The following is an 18,904-nucleotide window of genomic DNA, read 5'->3' on the forward strand; positions in this document are numbered from 1 at the left end:
CCAGTGGAGGAGGGATAAAGACATCAGCCACACAGAAAACTTTCCACCCAAACTTTGTCCTTTCTACACGAAATGTGCAAAGAATAGCCAAGCAATAACCAACCTGACTTGCGGCCCTTCCCATGGGCAAGCACCAATCCCATTCTAATGATATTCTGTTATGCTTGCAGACAAGAGCCTAGCATAAGTGTCTTCTGAGAGGCTCCACCCAGTAGATGACTTAAACAGATGCAGATACCCATAGCCAAACATTAGATGGAGCATGTGGACTCTTATGGAAGAGTTGGGGGAAAGATTGAGGGATCCAAAGGGGATAGGAACTCTATAGGAAGACAACAAAGTCAACTAACCTGGACCTTTGAGAGCTCTCAGCGACTAAACCACCAACCAAAGAGCAAAGAACATACATGGGCTAGACCTAAGCCCCCTGTACATATGCAGCCAATGTGCAGTTCAGTCTTTATGTGGGTCCTGAACAACTGGAGCAGGAGCTATCCTACTGCTGCTTCTGTATGGGATATGTTCTTCTAGCTGGACTGCCTTGTTTGGTCTCAGTGAGAGAGGATGTGCCTAGCCCTACAGAGACATGATATGCCAGGGTGGGGGAATACCCTCCATGGTGGGCCTCAGAGGAGAAGGGGAGAGGTGGAGGGAGGGACTTGTGAGGGAAATCACTGGGACGGTGCAGTGATTGTGATGTAAAGTGAATAAATAAATTAACTGTAAAAAAGAGATGAACACTCTAAAGCCGATAGCATTGTGGCAGCTGGACAATTCTCTGGTGATCAGCCTTCCCCTGGCTTCAGTACAGTACCTGTACTGGCAAGAGAGGTAAAGAAGGGGCCCCTTTCCCCTCCCTAGTTTTTTGCCTACTTCTCCCTATCCTGGAACCATTTGCATGGAGTTCCCTGTGTCCTTGAAACTTATTACTCATTGGACAGTAGAACATGGACTCTCAAATTTCCCTTCAGCCCCAGCACACAACCCTGGCTTACATATTTTTCTAACTGACACCATCCCCTCCCACCCTCCCAGCCAGACACTGAAAGTCAGACTTCTTTAGCACCACCAGCAGTGTGTGTGTATCTTCTTCTTTCTTCCCTGGCTCTAACAGAACCCCCAGAGAAGATGCTTTCTCCTTCACAACCTCACAGCAGGAGGTAAGTTGGAAGACAGCTGTCCAGGGTGAGGTAATTTTCTTCTACCTATTGCTTCTTTAACATCAGGAGAAAGTGAAGATGGGGAGAAAGGAATGGAAAGTGTGACTGGGGTAGAGTTAGAGCTCACAGGTGCACACATATTCACACATGCATATGTGCACGCTCACCCCTTCAACTATCAACCAAGCAAACGATTCTGCACAATTTCAGGGAATCCTAAGAAGCTACCATTTGCATGGATGTTGGAACTGAGAAAAACAGAAACAAAACCTCTTTTCTAGGACCAAACTGATGAGCTGAAGGATCTTAAAAGACAAATTCCAGAGACAGTAGCAGCAAGCACAGCACAGAAACACCATGCTACTGTGCAACTCCCATCAGTAGCAAAGGGAATTAGGTACCTCTTCAGGGGCCAGGATCTCTGATAATGCTAAAAACCAAACTCCCTCACTCTATAAGACATATCCCATACACCCCCCCTCCAAAGAAAATACCCTGAAGCATCTTTAAAGTGTCAGTAGAAGCAAAATTGTCATCAATAAAAACTGAGCACAGATCAAATATTTGTTTCAGGTGAAATGAAATTCAAGCTTAAAGTGTCAAATGAATCAACAGAGGCCATTCTAAGATAGGCAAACACAATAGCATTTAATACCGTTTCTTCTATTTTTCTCCATATAAGCAAATAAACGTCTTTGAATTGATATAAAAAAAAAAAGAATCACAGTAAAGTATGTGTATTTTGTCAAGTAGTTTTGTCAAGACGCATTTAGAACTATAGCATATCTTAAATGTCATCTTATCAGTCATAGAATTTAAAGTATTAAAAATTAAAATACAAAGAATGAGAGCAATTTAAAAACAACCAGAAATTGATAGATTGATATTGATTTTGAACACTTTTAACATACCACTCTGGGTGTTTGTCTGCTCAATGCCAAGAACAAATCTTGGTTATTTGTACAATAAACTAAATCAAGTGCAATCTGTGGTCCTAGATCCTGTATTCAAAAGACAAAATGTAATATAACACAACTTTAATTTAAATGTCTGTCTTTTATGCATAGGAAGAGTGTTGTAAACTACACATATAAAAATTAAGAGTTATCTCTTACTGGTATGATGACTTGGGGGAGGAATGTCTTTATAGTTGTTGATGATACTGTTTGGAATTTTCAAATCTTTTCAGAACGTTAGATCACTTTTGCAATCAGAAATAAGAACTAGAAATGTTAAAGGAATTTAGAGAACATTCCTGAAGGTGCCTCTTCGCTGCTCAACACCCCTCAGTACAAACATTTTTACTTTATTTCCTTTTTTTCCTCCTTTTCTTCTTTTTTTCTTTGCACTTGGCACAGGAGGCACATGAAAGTTATGTAGAAAGTTTTGCCAGCACACCTGCACTGGAGGCTTAAGTTGTTTTCCACTTTTTTTTTCCTTTGTGGAACGGCCAGTTGAATTTGGGAAATTCTTTGCTTTCGTCTGATGCAGGAATTTTTTTTCAAAGATGCCAATTTCATGGGGCTGTTCTTTCCTACTAGATCCGAGGCAACTTTTTTTTTCTTCCACAACAGTAAATTGCCACCCAAGATAAGAACACTGACTAGCCTTTAGTCATGAAGCAGCTTGCAGGTGGATGGCAAACTCCAAGCCTAGGGAAAATTCTCGGGGGTGCTGGACTTCTGCAGGATATCATATGGCATAACCAATAGTGTAAGAAAATTCCAGAGGCTGAGGAAGTAGTAATCAGGGGAGAGAGCTGAGAACTCTCCTCCTCACACTCTATTCCTTTGTGGCTGATCTTTAACAGAAGAAAGGAACAGGTGCAGGGGGAGTGTCCTTCAGAATATACTGAGTGAATTCAACATCTTTTCAGCCCACACCAATGAAAGGAGCTGGAGGCAGGGCACATTCAAAAGCAGAAAGAAAATAACATGATGGAATATTTCTTAAAAGATTTAAGAACAAAGATCCTCTCCACCACCACCCCCCACCGCCCCATTTTCCCCAGCAGAGCCTCGAATACAGGTGGACATTCAGAAAATGCTAACCTCTTCGTTCAGATTCGTTTTCCTGAGCTGGCCACAGGGATTAAGGTGCATGAGATATTTATTGGCAACTGATGTCAGCAAAAGCAGGCACAGAGAAGTTACTTGTTTCTTTAGCATAAGGAGTATGTTTCTCTTGCTTTGAAGTTTCAAAAGCCACTTTATACTCTGGAATATATGGGAGAAATTGATGGGTAAAAGAAACTATTGTGTCTAATTTATAAGGTGGCTTCAGTCATATATTCCACCAAGGTGAAGTATAAGTTTCAATTAGCCACTTGAATAGTCACAAGATGTTTGTCTCAGCATTATCAATCTACGTGATTTGTGAAGCTACCTGAGACAGATATCTGGATGAGCCACACACTGAGTCGGGCCTAGCACTGCCTAAGTGGCTCCCAACTGGCTCAGATACAAGGACATTTTGTTAAACTTTTTAATCCATCTGTGATATGGTAACAGTTGGTAGACGTGAGGATCAGAACACATGCCAAGCCTGCACTCTTACTACTGAGCTGTATATGTGTGTGGAGACGTGTGGAAGCCAGGGGAGGATGCTGGGTATCCTGTCCTATCACAGTCTAACTTATGTTTTTGAGACAAAGACTCTCACTGGACTTGGAACCTGATGTTTCAGCCAGACTGACTAACTATAAGCTCCCAAGATCTATACCTAATGCTGGGGTTAGAGGTATCCACAAATACACCAGCTTTTATATGGGTTGTGGGGATTTGAACTCAGGTCTACATGCTTATGCATCAAGTACTCTTCTTACACTGAGACATCTCTATGGCTCCTAACAGTTACAATTTTAAACTCATTTTTTAAAAAAGAAATGCCAAGACTATAGACTACCTTGGGTAATAACAATGTGATTATATTCAGCACAAACACATTAATAGATAATCCAAAAAAAAAAAAAAGAATCACAAGGCCAAGTAGTTTGGGCACTGTGGAGGTAGAGCTGGGTGGATCTCTGTGAGTTCAATGCTATCCTGCTCTTACATAGTAAGCACCGGGCCCGCCAAGGCTGCATAGTAAGGCCATGTCTTGAAAAAAGGTGCGGCTGCCCAATATATAGTAATATGGACTCTTCCTGTATCTTAATCTGCTTCTTGGCCACTATGAAGTAAGCAGGCATGTTCCACCATAACCTCCTGCTGTAATGCTTTGCCTTGTCCTGCAGTAATGGAGCCAAGTGAACATGAACTGAAAGTTTTGAAAGAAATAAAATGTTCTTTCTGTTGGCGATGGAAAGTCAAATAGCACGTCCTTCTTAATACAGGACCATCCTTCCCTGACTCACTGAACTACATGAAACTACATGCCCTAACCCATAAAATACAAATAGAAGAAACACGCACAATTTCCTGCTATTTCATAGTTTAGCATTCAGATGTATTGATAGTGCTGAGACAAATATCTTATAAGCATTAAAGTGGCTGGTTGAAATTCATATTCAACCTAGATACCATGCATTACTGAAAGCTTTAAGAGTCAAATGCATGGTTTAATTTTTTTTTCCTTCATCAATCACTGGATGTTTGAAGTTCCATCTACGAATATGACTAGGGATACAGGAAAAGACCTGGAAGATGGACACCAAACCACTCAGGTCAAATCAAGATGATTTAGAAGCATTACTAGAAATACCCCCTGTGCTGTGCTAAGATGTTAGTAATGTCTGTTATTGCAGCATCGCAAGCCTGACATTGGCTTACACAGTTCCTTAGCATGGATAGCTATTTCTTCTTCACAGTCAGAGCCTCCAAGCCAATGCTCAAATGGTATTTCCCCAAAATTGCTTTACTCAATTCGTTGAAGATCTTCCTGGAGATTTCTATGGTGGCAACAGAAGATTCCTAAATATATTTCAAGACACATCTACCATTCATTGCCTGTGGCTCTAGATTCTTAAATCTTTAGGTATGTTCTATGTTAGCCAGGAAAGGCTTTTGGCTGACAATTTAAGCCCATCTTTCTAATGCAGGGAAAAAATCATTAACCCTGAATATGGGAAAGGGGAAGGAAAGACCGTTCATGCAGCTGTGATAGGAAATAGGTAGATTTGAGAAGAGGGGCCTGACCATTGCTTTGTGTTCAGCTAACAGCCTCTGGGATTCCCACCAGAACTTCCAGACTAGATCATTTTACCTGCACATTCACCATTGATTTAGTCTATTTTTCTTACCCCCATTCACATGGTCATGCCATTGGCATGTCTAAAGCCCATTTTAAGAGTTTATCTTGCAGCAATTAGACTCTAATACTACATGCAATAGATTCAGTAGACTGAGGAGGGATAGTTTTCTTCCCAAGACGGGACACACAATGGCTGCCAACTCCAGGATACCCATTAGAGTCTCTTCAAGGGGCTGGTGAGATGGCTCAGTGGGTAAGAGCACCCGACTGCTCTTCCGAAGGTCCAGAGTTCAAATCCCAGCAACCACATGGTGGCTCACAACCATCCGTAACAAGATCTGACTCCCTCTTCTGGTGTGTCTGAAGACAGCTAGAGTGTACTTACATATAATAATAAATAAATAAATCTTTAGAGTCTCTTCAAAGCACCTTTGAAACCTTTTAATACCCAGCAACTAACTCAAAGAACTTAGAGCATTCCTTCTGGGAATAAGAGTCTCTGGAAAAAAATTAGCAAAACCATTCTTTTGTTTGGTTGTCTGTGATCTTAGAACAGCTGATGATCAATTTGTTGCTTAAAATATTTTACACTTGTAAATTGAAAACAAAGTTATGCCCTTCCTCACTAAATTCATTACCATATTCCTGGATCTATAATCTCCATATTAATTTGATTGCGCTCCATATAAGGACATTGGTTACATGGTGAATTACCATGAATTTCACATCTTTGGTAGAGTACATGTTTCTTATAACTCCATCTCTGAGGCTCAGGCTTCTAGTCTAGCTTAGATGGGCTCTGTGTTCTTTTTTTTTTTTTTTTTTAAAGTTTCTTTTCTTTTTTTTTTTTCCATTTTTTATTAGGTATTTAACTCATTTACATTTCCAATGCTATACCAAAAGTCCCCCATATCCACCCACCCCCACTCCCCTGCCCACCCACTCCCCCTTTTTGGCCCTGGTGTTCCCCTGTACTGGGGCATATAAAGTTTGCAAGTCCAATGGGCCTCTCTTTCCAGTGATGGCCGACTAGGCCATCTTTTGATATATATGCAGCTAGAGTCAAGAGCTCCGGGGTACTGGTTAGCTCATAATGTTGTTCCACCTATAGGGTTGCAGATCCCTTTAGCTCCTTGGCTACTTTCTCTAGCTCCTCCATTGGGAGCCCTATGATCCATCCATTAGCTGACTGTGAGCATCCACTTCTGTGTTTGCTGGGCCCCGGCATAGTCTCACAAGAGACAGCTACATCTGCGTCCTTTCAATAAAATCTTGCTAGTGTATGCAATGGTGTCAGCGTTTGGATGCTGATTATGGGGTGGATCCCTGGATATGGCAGTCTCTACATGGTCCATCCTTTCATCTCAGCTCCAAACTCCGTCTCTGTAACTCCTTCCATGGGTGTTTTGTTCCCAAATCTAAGGAGGGGCATAGTGTCCACACTTCAGTCTTCATTCTTCTTGAGTTTCATGTGTTTAGCAAATTATATCTTATATCTTGGGTATCCTAGGTTTGGGGCTAATATCCACTTATCAGTGAATACATATTGTGTGAATTTCTTTGTGAATGTGTTACCTCACTCAGGATGATGCCCTCCAGGTCCATCCATTTGGCTAGGAATTTCATAAATTCATTCTTTTTAATAGCTGAGTAGTACTCCATTGTGTAGATGTACCACATTTTCTGTATCCATTCCTCTGTTGAGGGGCATCTAGGTTCTTTCCAGCTTCTGGCTATTATAAATAAGGCTGCTATGAACATAGTGGAGCATGTGTCCTTCTTACCTGTTGGGGCATCTTCTGGATATATGCCCAGGAGAGGTATTGCTGGATCCTCCGGTAGTACTATGTCCAGTTTTCTGAGGAACCGACAGACTGATTTCCAGAGTGGTTGTACAAGCCTGCAATCCCACCAACAATGGAGGAGTGTTCCTCTTTCTCCACATCCTCGCCAGCATCTGCTGTCACCTGAATTTTTGATCTTAGCCATTCTGACTGGTGTGAGGTGGAATCTCAGGGTTGTTTTGATTTGCATTTCCCTGATGATTAAGGATGTTGAACATTTTTTCAAGTGCTTCTCTGCCATTCGGTATTCCTCAGGTGAGAATTCTTTGTTCAGTTCTGAGCCCCATTTTTTAATGGGGTTATTTGATTTTCTGAAGTCCACCTTCTTGAGTTCTTTATATATGTTGGATATTAGTCCCCTATCTGATTTAGGATAGGTAAAGATCCTTTCCCAATCTGTTGGTGGTCTTTTTGTCTTATTGATGGTGTCTTTTGCCTTGCAGAAACTTTGGAGTTTCATTAGGTCCCATTTGTCAATTCTCGATCTTACAGCACAAGCCATTGCTGTTCTGTTCAGGAATTTTTCCCCTGTGCCCATATCTTCAAGGCTTTTCCCCACTTTCTCCTCTATAAGTTTCAGTGTCTCTGGTTTTATGTGAAGTTCCTTGATCCACTTAGATTTGACCTTAGTACAAGGAGATAAGTATGGATCGATTCGCATTCTTCTACACGATAACAACCAGTTGTGCCAGCACCAATTGTTGAAAATGCTGTCTTTCTTCCACTGGATGGTTTTAGCTCCCTTGTCGAAGATCAAGTGACCATAGGTGTGTGGGTTCATTTCTGGGTCTTCAATTCTATTCCATTGGTCTACTTGTCTGTCTCTATACCAGTACCATGCAGTTTTTATCACAATTGCTCTGTAGTAAAGCTTTAGGTCTGGCATGGTGATTCCGCCAGAAGTTCTTTTATCCTTGAGAAGACTTTTTGCTATCCTAGGTTTTTTGTTATTCCAGACAAATTTGCAAATTGCTCCTTCCAATTCGTTGAAGAATTGAGTTGGAATTTTGATGGGGATTGCATTGAATCTGTAGATTGCTTTTGGCAAGATAGCCATTTTTACAATGTTGATCCTGCCAATCCATGAGCATGGGAGATCTTTCCATCTTCTGAGATCTTCCTTAATTTCTTTCTTCAGAGATTTGAAGTTTTTATCATACAGATCTTTCACTTCCTTAGTTAGAGTCACGCCAAGATATTTTATATTATTTGTGACTATTGAGAAGGGTGTTGTTTCCCTAATTTCTTTCTCAGCCTGTTTATTCTTTGTATAGAGAAAGGCCATTGACTTGTTTGAGTTTATTTTATATCCAGCTACTTCACCGAAGCTGTTTATCAGGTTTAGGAGTTCTCTGGTAGAATTTTTAGGGTCACTTATATATACTATCATATCATCTGCAAAAAGTGATATTTTGACTTCCTCTTTTCCAATTTGTATCCCCTTGATCTCCTTTTGTTGTCGAATTGCTCTGGCTAATACTTCAAGTACTATGTTGAAAAGGTAGGGAGAAAGTGGGCAGCCTTGTCTAGTCCCTGATTTTAGTGGGATTGCTTCCAGCTTCTCTCCATTTACTTTGATGTTGGCTACTGGTTTGCTGTAGATTGCTTTTATCATGTTTAGGTATGGGCCTTGAATTCCTGATCTTTCCAAAACTTTTATCATGAATGGGTGTTGGATCTTGTCAAATGCTTTTTCTGCATCTAACGAGATGATCATGTGGTTTTTGTCTTTGAGTTTGTTTATATAATGGATTACATTGATGGATTTTCGTATATTAAACCATCCCTGCATCCCTGGAATAAAACCTACTTGGTCAGGATGGATGATTGCTTTAATGTGTTCTTGGATTCGGTTAGCGAGAATTTTATTGAGGATTTTTGCATCGATATTCATAAGAGAAATTGGTCTGAAGTTCTCTATCTTTGTTGGATCTTTCTGTGGTTTAGGTATCAGAGTAATAGTGGCTTCATAAAATGAGTTGGGTAGAGTACCTTCTACTTCTATTTTGTGAAATAGTTTGTGCAGAATTGGAATTAGATCTTCTTTGAAGGTCTGATAGAACTCTGCACTAAACCCATCTGGTCCTGGGCTTTTTTTGGTTGGGAGACTATTAATAACTGCTTCTATTTCTTTAGGTGATATGGGACTGTTTAGATGGTCAACTTGATCCTGATTCAACTTTGGTACCTGGTATCTGTCCAGAAATTTGTCCATTTCGTCCAGGTTTTCCAGTTTTGTTGAGTATAGCCTTTTGTAGAAGGATCTGATGGTGTTTTGGATTTCTTCAGGATCTGTTGTTATGTCTCCCTTTTCATTTCTGATTTTGTTAATTAGGATTTTGTCCCTGTGCCCTTTAGTGAGTCTAGCTAAGGGTTTATCTATCTTGTTGATTTTCTCAAAGAACCAACTCCTCATTTGGTTAATTCTTTGAATAGTTCTTCTTGTTTCCACTTGGTTGATTTCACCCCTGAGTTTGATTATTTCCTTCCGTCTACTCCTCTTGGGTGAATTTGCTTCCTTTTTTTCTAGGGCTTTTAGATGTGTTGTCAAGCTGCTAGTATGTGCTGTCTCCCGTTTCTTCTTGGAGGCACTCAGCGCTATGAGTTTCCCTCTTAGAAATGCTTTCATTGTGTCCCATAGGTTTGGGTACGTTGTGGCTTCATTTTCATTAAACTCTAAAAAGTCTTTAATTTCTTTCTTTATTCCTTCCTTGACCAAGGTATCATTGAGAAGAGTGTTATTCAGTTTCCACGTGAATGTTGGCTTTCCATTATTTATGTTGTTATTGAAGATCAGTCTTAGGCCATGGTGGTCTGATAGGATACATGGGACAATTTCAATATTTTTGTATCTATTGAGGCCTGTTTTGTGACCAATTATATGGTCAATTTTGGAGAAGGTCCCGTGAGGTGCTGAGAAGAAGGTATATCCTTTTGTTTTAGGATAAAATGTTCTGTAGATATCTGTCAGGTCCATTTGTTTCATAACTTCTGTTAGTTTCACTGTGTCCCTGTTTAGTTTCTGTTTCCACGATCTGTCCTTTGAAGAAAGTGGTGTGTTGAAGTCTCCCACTATTATTGTGTGAGGTGCAATGTATGCTTTGAGCTTTACTAAAGTGTCTCTAATGAATGTGGCTGCCCTTGCATTTGGTGCGTAGATATTCAGAATTGAGAGTTCCTCTTGGAGGATTTTACCTTTGATGAGTATGAAGTGTCCCTCCTTGTCTTTTTTGATAACTTTGGGTTGGAAGTCGATTTTATCCGATATTAAAATGGCTACTCCAGCTTGTTTCTTCAGTCCATTTGCTTGGAAAATTGTTTTCCAGCCTTTCACTCTGAGGTAGTGTCTGTCTTTTTCCCTGAGATGGGTTTCCTGTAAGCAGCAGAATGTTGGGTCCTGTTTGTGTAGCCAGTCTGTTAGTCTATGTCTTTTTATTGGGGAATTGAGTCCATTGATATTAAGAGATATTAAGGAAAAGTAATTGTTGCTCCCTTTTATTTTTGTTGTTAGAGTTGGCATTCTGTTCTTGTGGCTGTCTTCTTTTTGGTTTGTTGAATGATTACTTTCTTGGTTGTTCTAGGGCGTGATTTCCGTCCTTGTATTGCTTCTTTTCTGTTATTATCCTTTGAAGGGCTGGATTCGTGGAAAGATATTGTGTGAACTTGGTTTTGTCGTGGAATACTTTGGTTTCTCCATCTATGGTAATTGAGAGTTTGGCCGGGTATAGTAGCCTGGGCTGGCATTTGTGTTCTCTTAGTGTCTGTATAACATCTGTCCAGGCTCTTCTGGCTTTCATAGTCTCTGGTGAAAAGTCTGGTGTAATTCTGATAGGCCTTCCTTTATATGTTACTTGACCTTTCTCCCTTACTGCTTTTAATATTCTATCTTTATTTAGTGCATTTGTTGTTCTGATTATTATGTGTCGGGAGGAATTTCTTTTCTGGTCCAGTCTATTTGGAGTTCTGTATGCTTCTTGTATGATCATGGGCATCTCTTTTTTTATGTTTGGGAAGTTTTCTTCTATTATTTTGTTGAAGATATTAGCTGGCCCTTTAAGTTGAAAATCTTCATTCTCATCAATTCCTATTATCCGTAGGTTTGGTCTTCTCATTGTGTCCTGGATTACCTGGATGTTTTGAGTTAGGATCCTTTTGCATTTTGTATTTTCTTTGACTGTTGTGTCGATGTTCTCTATGGAATCTTCTGCACCTGAGATTCTCTCTTCCATTTCTTGTATTCTGTTGCTGATGCTCGCATCTATGGTTCCAGATCTCTTTCCTAGGGTTTCTATCTCCAGCGTTGCCTCGCTTTGGGTTTTCTTTATTGTGTCTACTTCCCCTTTTAGTTCTAGTATGGTTTTGTTCATTTCCATCACCTGTTTGGCTGTGTTTTCCTGCTTTTCTTTAAGAGCCTGTAACTCTTTAGCAGTGCTCTCCTGTAAATCTTTAAGTGACTTATGAAAGTCCTTCTTGATGTCCTCTATCATCATCATGAGAAATGTTTTTAAATCTGGGTCTAGATTTTCGGTTGTGTTGGGGTGCCCAGGACTAGGTGGGGTGGGAGTGCTGCGTTCTGATGATGGTGAGTGGTCTTGATTTCTGTTAGTAGGATTCTTACGTTTGCCTTTCGCCATCTGGTAATCTCTGAAGCTAGCTGTTTTAGTTGTCACTGTTAAGAGCTTGTTCTTCAGGTGACTCTGTTAGCCTCTATGAGCAGACCTGGAGGGTAGCACTCTCCTTAGTTTCAGTGGGCAGAGTATTCTCTGCAGGCAAGCTCTCTTCTTGCAAGGCAGGTACCCAGATATCTGGTGTTCGAACCAGACTCCTGGCAGAAGTTGTGTTCCACTCACTAGAGGTCTTAGGATCACGTGTGGAATCCTGTGTGGGCCCTTGCGGGTGTCAGGCGACTCAGCTGGCAAGGTAGCCCGGGGCTCGAGTGGAGTGGAAGGGGTTTGTGCCCCAGATCAAGCCCGGGTAGCCTGCTTCCCTATGTACCGCAGTCTCAAGTTCCGCGCGATTGGATTGGGGCAGGCACTGTGATCCACTCACCAGAGGTCTTAGGGTCCCGTGGGGAGTCCTGTGTGGACCCTTGCGGGTGTTGGGCAAGACTCTGCTGGCAAGGTAGCCCGGGGCTCCGGGCTCTGTGTTCTAAAGAGCACCATCAAGATAATAGCCAAGTTGTTTTCTTTCCTTCTCGGAGCTCAGAATATTTTAAGTCATGAGATTGTTGGTGATGTTGGGTTGAGACCCTGGTTTGTAATATCTCAGCTAGAGCTGCTCTCAGCTGCCGGCAACCACCTGCCATTTCTGGCCACAAAACCCTATGAACCACTTGTACTTGGAATACTTCTGACACCAATGGGTGAGGAATTTTTCCTCACACTGACTGTTACAGCCTGACTCTGAAATGTCTCCTACAAGCTCACATTTCAAGTGACTTTTCCCCAGCTTATGGCAAGGTACTAGAGGCTGTGAACGATCTCTAGGCAGGTCACTAGGTGTGGTTATACCTATCCCTATTTTCGTGCTGGGTTCTCTGTTTCTTGGTCAGCCACAGTGTGAACAGTTATAGTGTCATGATGTCACCATCACAGATTGATAGTGGTGTTCCCATACCTATACCTTTCCCACTATGCTGAACTGAAATCCCTCTATTCTATGAGCCAAAATGAACACTTTCTCCATTAAGTTATTTTTGAGCTATGCTGGCCAAAAGTAAGGGTGTCCAATAATTCTATTCTCTCTGACACCATATACTTTGAGACATCAGCAGCTTCCATCAGTTGAAGACAGTCTCACGTGGTTGTTCCATCTCAGAGATCAATCACAAGCCCAGGGCCATTGTGATTTTGGACTAATGAACTAAAAAGTTGGGGAGTTCCCACCACACCCTTGTCAGTTTTAATAGTTTGATTGACTGAGCTCAGGAAAGCACTTCATTCACATCTATTTTAATGGATGGATACATTGATGTGCAAAGCCATAAAATGCATGGTCAGCAAGGGCTCAAAGGAAAGGAAATACCACCCAGGGACACCTACTGCACACAGATTCTTTCACCAAACCAGAAACCTATCAAGTCCTGTGAAAAGCTCTATCAGATTTAATTACCCAGGTCTCTATTTCCTTCCCAAAGATTTAGAGGTCAGTGACCCTTTAATAAGTTGGTCGTTCTGATTATCAGACCCATCCTGAGACTAACTAGTGGTTCTTCTCTAAGTCAATCCAGTGCCATGAATCCTGGAGTAATGAAAGACAGTCCCTATGAACAACAAAGATACTTCCATCTCATAGAATCTCCCTAGGCTTACAAGCCCTTATGTCTAGAACCTGGGACAAAGGCCAAATAATACAACAAAAGATGCTTAACTCACCCTGGCTACTCAGAAATTACAGGGATTTTAGTGAATATTTCTTACCTCATAGTGTAAGTGTCGCATTGTTCCTCCCAGAGAAAGGCTAGAAAGGAACTCTTTCAAGTTTTCACTTCATCAAATCAAATCCACCCAAGACAATCTCTTTTCATATACAGTCAACCTTAAGTACCTCTTGAAATTCCATTCACCTTTGTTATCTATTGGCTAGAAGTCAGTAAGTCCTATCCACACCCAAAGAGAGTGGGTTATTAAGAGGTGTTTCATGAAAGATTACTTAAAAATGAAACTGTTTTAAATAAAAATAAATTAATTCTCATAGTCTTCTGCTATTTTAACAGCACCATCTAGATGCTACCATCAACACCAGCCTCATTGCTATCACCATCTTCTTCCTCATCCAAATTATCTCTGAGTGATGGAGAACGTACTATAAGGATGGATTAACTCCTCCTTCCTGCCACCCCTGGCCCAGTTCCTAACCCCTATCCATTATGTTGGGTTTATGGTCAGCAGCTGTACATTTCTGGCACATATTAAGCCTGTTCCCAATTATGGCTGCCCCCCAAGTCTTATGAAAGTTCATATTTAAGATCCATATGGAAGAATGAAAGATGTTTCTTCAACTAAGAGGAACTTGGCTGTCTGCTGAGACCCTACCAGGCTCCTTATCCATCGGGGGCTATGAATAGTCTAAGTCAAATAGCATAAGACTCTGAAATATTAATATATCCTAAGATAACCAAAGGGCTGGGGTGACTTCTAGGCTTGAGAAAGACTAATTGTTTTCTGTAGAAAGTTCACAGGTGAAGATTAGGGAAGGTCTCTGTGGCAGAATTTAAACACTGAGTAGTGAGAAAAAAAAACTTCCTAATTCTCTGTCTGTCTGTCTGTCTGTCTGTCTGTCTGTGTGTATGTGCGTGTGTGCGTGTGTGTGTGTATGTGTTTATGTCTGTGCGTGTGTGTGTGTGTGTGTGTGTGTGTGTGTGTGTATAAGCAAGTGTCTGTGTGTGCACATACACATGTGCATTCATGTGGGAACACAGAAACATGCCATGGCACAAGTGTGGAGGCCAGAGGAAAATCTCATGTGTAGATCTTTACCTTCCTCTGTTTGAGACAGAGTGTTTCCACTGTCGCTGGATTCATTCACTGGGACAGCTATTCCTTTGCTTCCAGAAATGCTCTGTCTTCACCTCCCATTGCCACTGAGCCCTGGAATTATAGATACAGGGGCACTGGCTTTATGTAGGTGCTAGGGATTTGAACTCAGGTCTTCATGTTTGCACAGCAAGCACTTCTGTCACTATCTCCCAGCCCTTTTGATTTCTTTTCAACCCCAGTTTTGTCAAACATTTTCCTCTAAAATATAGAGCAACAGGAGAAATATAGTAATTGACACTTTAGCAGCAATCATGAAATATATTTTAGCCACCTCTGTCCAGTAAATGAGCACACAGAGTCAGAGTATGCACACAGCAATGTAATAATGAACACTGAAAAAAATTAACACAGCAAGGGAGTTTTTTTTTAATAAATTTCCACTTCTATTAGATTCAACATTGATGTGTTTTTCTCATTTAGGTTCACTAAGTAATGTTTATTATTAATTCAGATTCTCAGTATTGAAGGGAGAGATTTCCCATATGGTTGACATGCTGCTCTGTAGGTTCATAAATTTGGAAGAGTTTTGATTAACACTGACAGAATGCCTTTGAAAACATATGGCTGGATATACATCATGTCACTTCTAATAAGATGACACTTCCTTCTTCACTTTTCTCTAATAAGATGAGTTTAGTTGTGTTGAAGAAACATGATATTACATTGTTGATTTTTCTTCATAGAAGATAAAAATGGAGGAAAAATAGATGATTGTGTTGCTGTAGCAGACAATGAAAGCACAGCAGATAGTGGGAATTTAATAATAATAATAATAATAATAATAATAATAATAATAATAATGATAAGGGGGGTCTCTAAGTGCTTTTTATAGACCCAACTAATATACTGGAAACGTATAGTGTTTCTCTGTTTTTGTTTGTTTGTTTTGTCTTTTCACCTCACATTTGCCTTCTTAGTGATTCTGGTGCTGAGCTCCTCCCTGGCTGGGAATGCAGGCCTTGTGGATGGGAATTTTCATTCCATTTTGGATCAAAACAATGCTCATAAAGGCTAGCAAGTTAGCTCAGTCAGCATGAGAACCTGAGTTCCTTGTCCTAAAATTTACACAAAAGAGCTGGTTTAAGGGAATGCATGTGTAATCTTAGCATTGGGGAGGCAGAGCAAGAGGATCCACACTGTCTGCAAAAATAAGGTAGAGAACAAATTAGAAGGACATCTGATGTCAACTTCTAGCCTACACACACACACACACGTGTGTGTGCATTCACACATGAGCACAATCATAAGTACACAGACATATGCATGCATGCATGCACATGCTCATGAACATGCACACATGCACATACATGAGTGTATACACACATAGACACAGACACACATGTGCACATGCATAAAGAAAGGCAAGCACTCTGTACTTGTGGGGCAACATTCACCCTACCACACTGTGAGGAATGACTGAGTTCATGAGATACTGAGATTCATTTAGAGTAGACTCAGGGAGGCATAACAACAGAAACTGAGAAAATTTCAAAGATCATCAGAACTTACTACAAGAGCCTATACTCCATAAAACTAAAAAATCTAGATGAAATGGATGATTTTTCTAGACAGATACCACGCACCAAAGTTAAATCAAGATTAGGTAAACCATATAAACAGTCCCATACCCCTAAGGAAATAGAAATAGTCTTCAAAACCTCCCATTAAAAAAAAAAAAAAAGCCCTGGACCAGATGGTTTTAGTGCAGAATTCTACCAGACCTTCAAAGAAGAGCTAATACCAATATTCCTCAAACTAGTCCATAAAATAGAAACTAAAGGGACACTACCTAATTCATTCTATGAGCCACAGTTACTCTGATACCTATACCACACAAGGACCACTCTTGGGCATATACTCAAAAGATGCACTCTACTATACCACAAGGACACATGTTCCACTATGTTCATAGCAGCCTTATTTGTAATAACCAGAAGCTAGAAACAACCCAGACGTCCCTCAGCTGAATAATGGATACAGAACATGTGGTTTGTTTACACAAAGGAATACTATTCAGCTATTAAAAATGAAGACATCATGAATTTTGCAGGCAGATGGATGGAATTAGAAAATACCATCCTGAGTGAAGTAACTCAAACCCAAAAGAGTATGCATGGTATATACTCACTGATAAGTGAATATTAGCCAAAAAGTATAGAATATCCATGATACAACCCATAGATTATAAGAAGTGTAATAAGAAGAAAGGCTCAATTGTGGATGCTTCATTCCCACTTAGAAGGGGAAGAAAATAATCATGGGAGGCAGAGGGAGGGAAAGATCTGGGTGGGAAACGAAAGGGAGAGAGGAAAAGGGGAATGGGATCAGGTAAGTGGGTAGGGGGACAGGAGAGAAGCCCAGAGGGCCAGAAGAAGGAATAGAAATAAGCAGCCTGGGGGGAGGGGGACCCCCTAGAGAGTGCCACAGACCAGGGAGGTGAGAGACTCTCAGGACTCATTGGGGTGACTTTAGCCAAAATGCCCAACACTGGGAAGAGGGAACTTGAAGAGACCACTTCTAGTAGATAGACAGGGCCCTAAGTAGACTGGGTTACTAATCTACAGTCAAAATTTCTGACCCAGAATCGTTCCTGTCTAGAAAAACTGCAGGGATGACAATGGAGAAGAGACTGAAGAAAAGGCAGTCCAACGACTGGCCCAAATTGAGATCCATCTTACGGGCTGGGGCACTAAGGCCTGACACTATTAATGATGCTATGATGTGCTTACAGACTGGAGTCTAACATGGCTGTACCCTTAGAACCCCTACCAGCATCTGAATGAGACAGATGCAGATACTTATACCCAACCACTGGACTGAAGTTGAGGACTCTTATGTCTGAATTAGGGGAAGGATTGAAGAAGCTGAAGGGAAGGGTGACCCCCATAGGACAACCAGCAGTCTCAACCAACCCAGACCCCAGGGAGCTCCCAGAGACTGAGTCACCATACACAGGCTGGTCCAAGGCCCCTGGCACATATATAACAGAGGTCTGCCAGTTCTGCTCTGTGGGAGATGATGTGCTTAGTCCTTGAGACCCCAGAGAAGGGGGAGGATGGAGGGTGGGGAGAGCCTCCTCTTGGAGCTAAGGGGGAAGAGAAATGTGATGAGGAACCATGGGGGGGAAAGAGGAAAATACACACTCAAAACCTGAAACTTTATGAAGCCATACAACCAATGAGAACCAATGAGATCAAGGGGCCCGGCGCAGGATTTGAAAGAACCTTAAAAAAGGAATCGTATCTTCAACAAAGACAAGATATTACTTAAGATATATCATGAAATCACTAACTTCTTAAAGCTTTTGCATAATTACTTTAAAATACATATCAATCTTTATTGTCTGAATCTGAAACGTCCCCCAGAGGCTCATGATTTGAGCCCCTGATCCCTAGTAAGTAGTACTGCTTGGAGAGTTTGTGGGACTTTTAGGAGTTGGGTCCTAGCTAGCTGAAGGGAGTTCTTACAGTGGGCCTTTAACTGTTCTACCCAGCCCTGGTTGTGGCGTTCTCTCTGCTTCCTGGTCCACCACGATGTGAAGAATCAATGCCATCAGCTTAATACCATGAATGCTGCCACAACAGACTAAAACCTTCTCAACCTGACCATAGCGCAGTCATTAAGGACTTGCCTTACACATGAGAACCTGAGTCTGATGTCTCAGAACCTGTGTGAAAAAGAAGGCAGTTATAATGACAAACACTTGTCATTCTGATGCTGGAGAGGCAGAGATGGGTGGATCGCTGAGGCTTGGTGGCCAGGCAGGTTAACCTACACAGAGAGCCCCAAGCCAAGGACTATCCCTGTGTCAGTCTCAAAATCAAACACCTGAGGAACAACACAAACGTGGTCCTGTGGCCTTCACATGCAAATACGTGCACCACCACCATGTGTGCACACACACACACACACTCTCTCTCTCTCTCCACACACACACACACAAATCCTCTTAACTTTTTAGCCAAAATAAGTTTATCATCCAAAGCATTTGAGGATTCTGTCGCAGCAAAGCAAAGTGATCAATGTAATGACATTCAGGAACCGATCATTTGTGTGATAAGAATGCCTGTAGTTTAGAAGCTCTGGATGCTGCCTCATCTTCTTTTTTTATTATTAATAATCAGTAAAAAAATTAAAATAGTAAAATTGTATCTACTTTGAAATGCTATGC

At 41.1% G+C, this 18,904-nt stretch overlaps 1 long non-coding RNA gene across 1 annotated transcript in view; it reads right to left on the reverse strand.

The window, feature by feature from the left end:
- The window catches only part of Gm46662, a 62,232-nt gene extending 47,452 nt beyond the window's left edge, over positions 1-14,780 (reverse strand). The window contains exon 1 of the long non-coding RNA XR_001782711.1: positions 14,674-14,780. This is a non-coding gene — a long non-coding RNA (predicted gene, 46662). The remainder of the gene's footprint in view (positions 1-14,673) is intronic.
- Positions 14,781-18,904: the final 4,124 nt, after the last annotated feature.

The sequence above is a fragment of the Mus musculus genome, chromosome 19 (genome assembly GCF_000001635.26).
Source record: "Mus musculus strain C57BL/6J chromosome 19, GRCm38.p6 C57BL/6J".
Classification (NCBI taxonomy): Eukaryota; Metazoa; Chordata; class Mammalia; order Rodentia; family Muridae; genus Mus; species Mus musculus.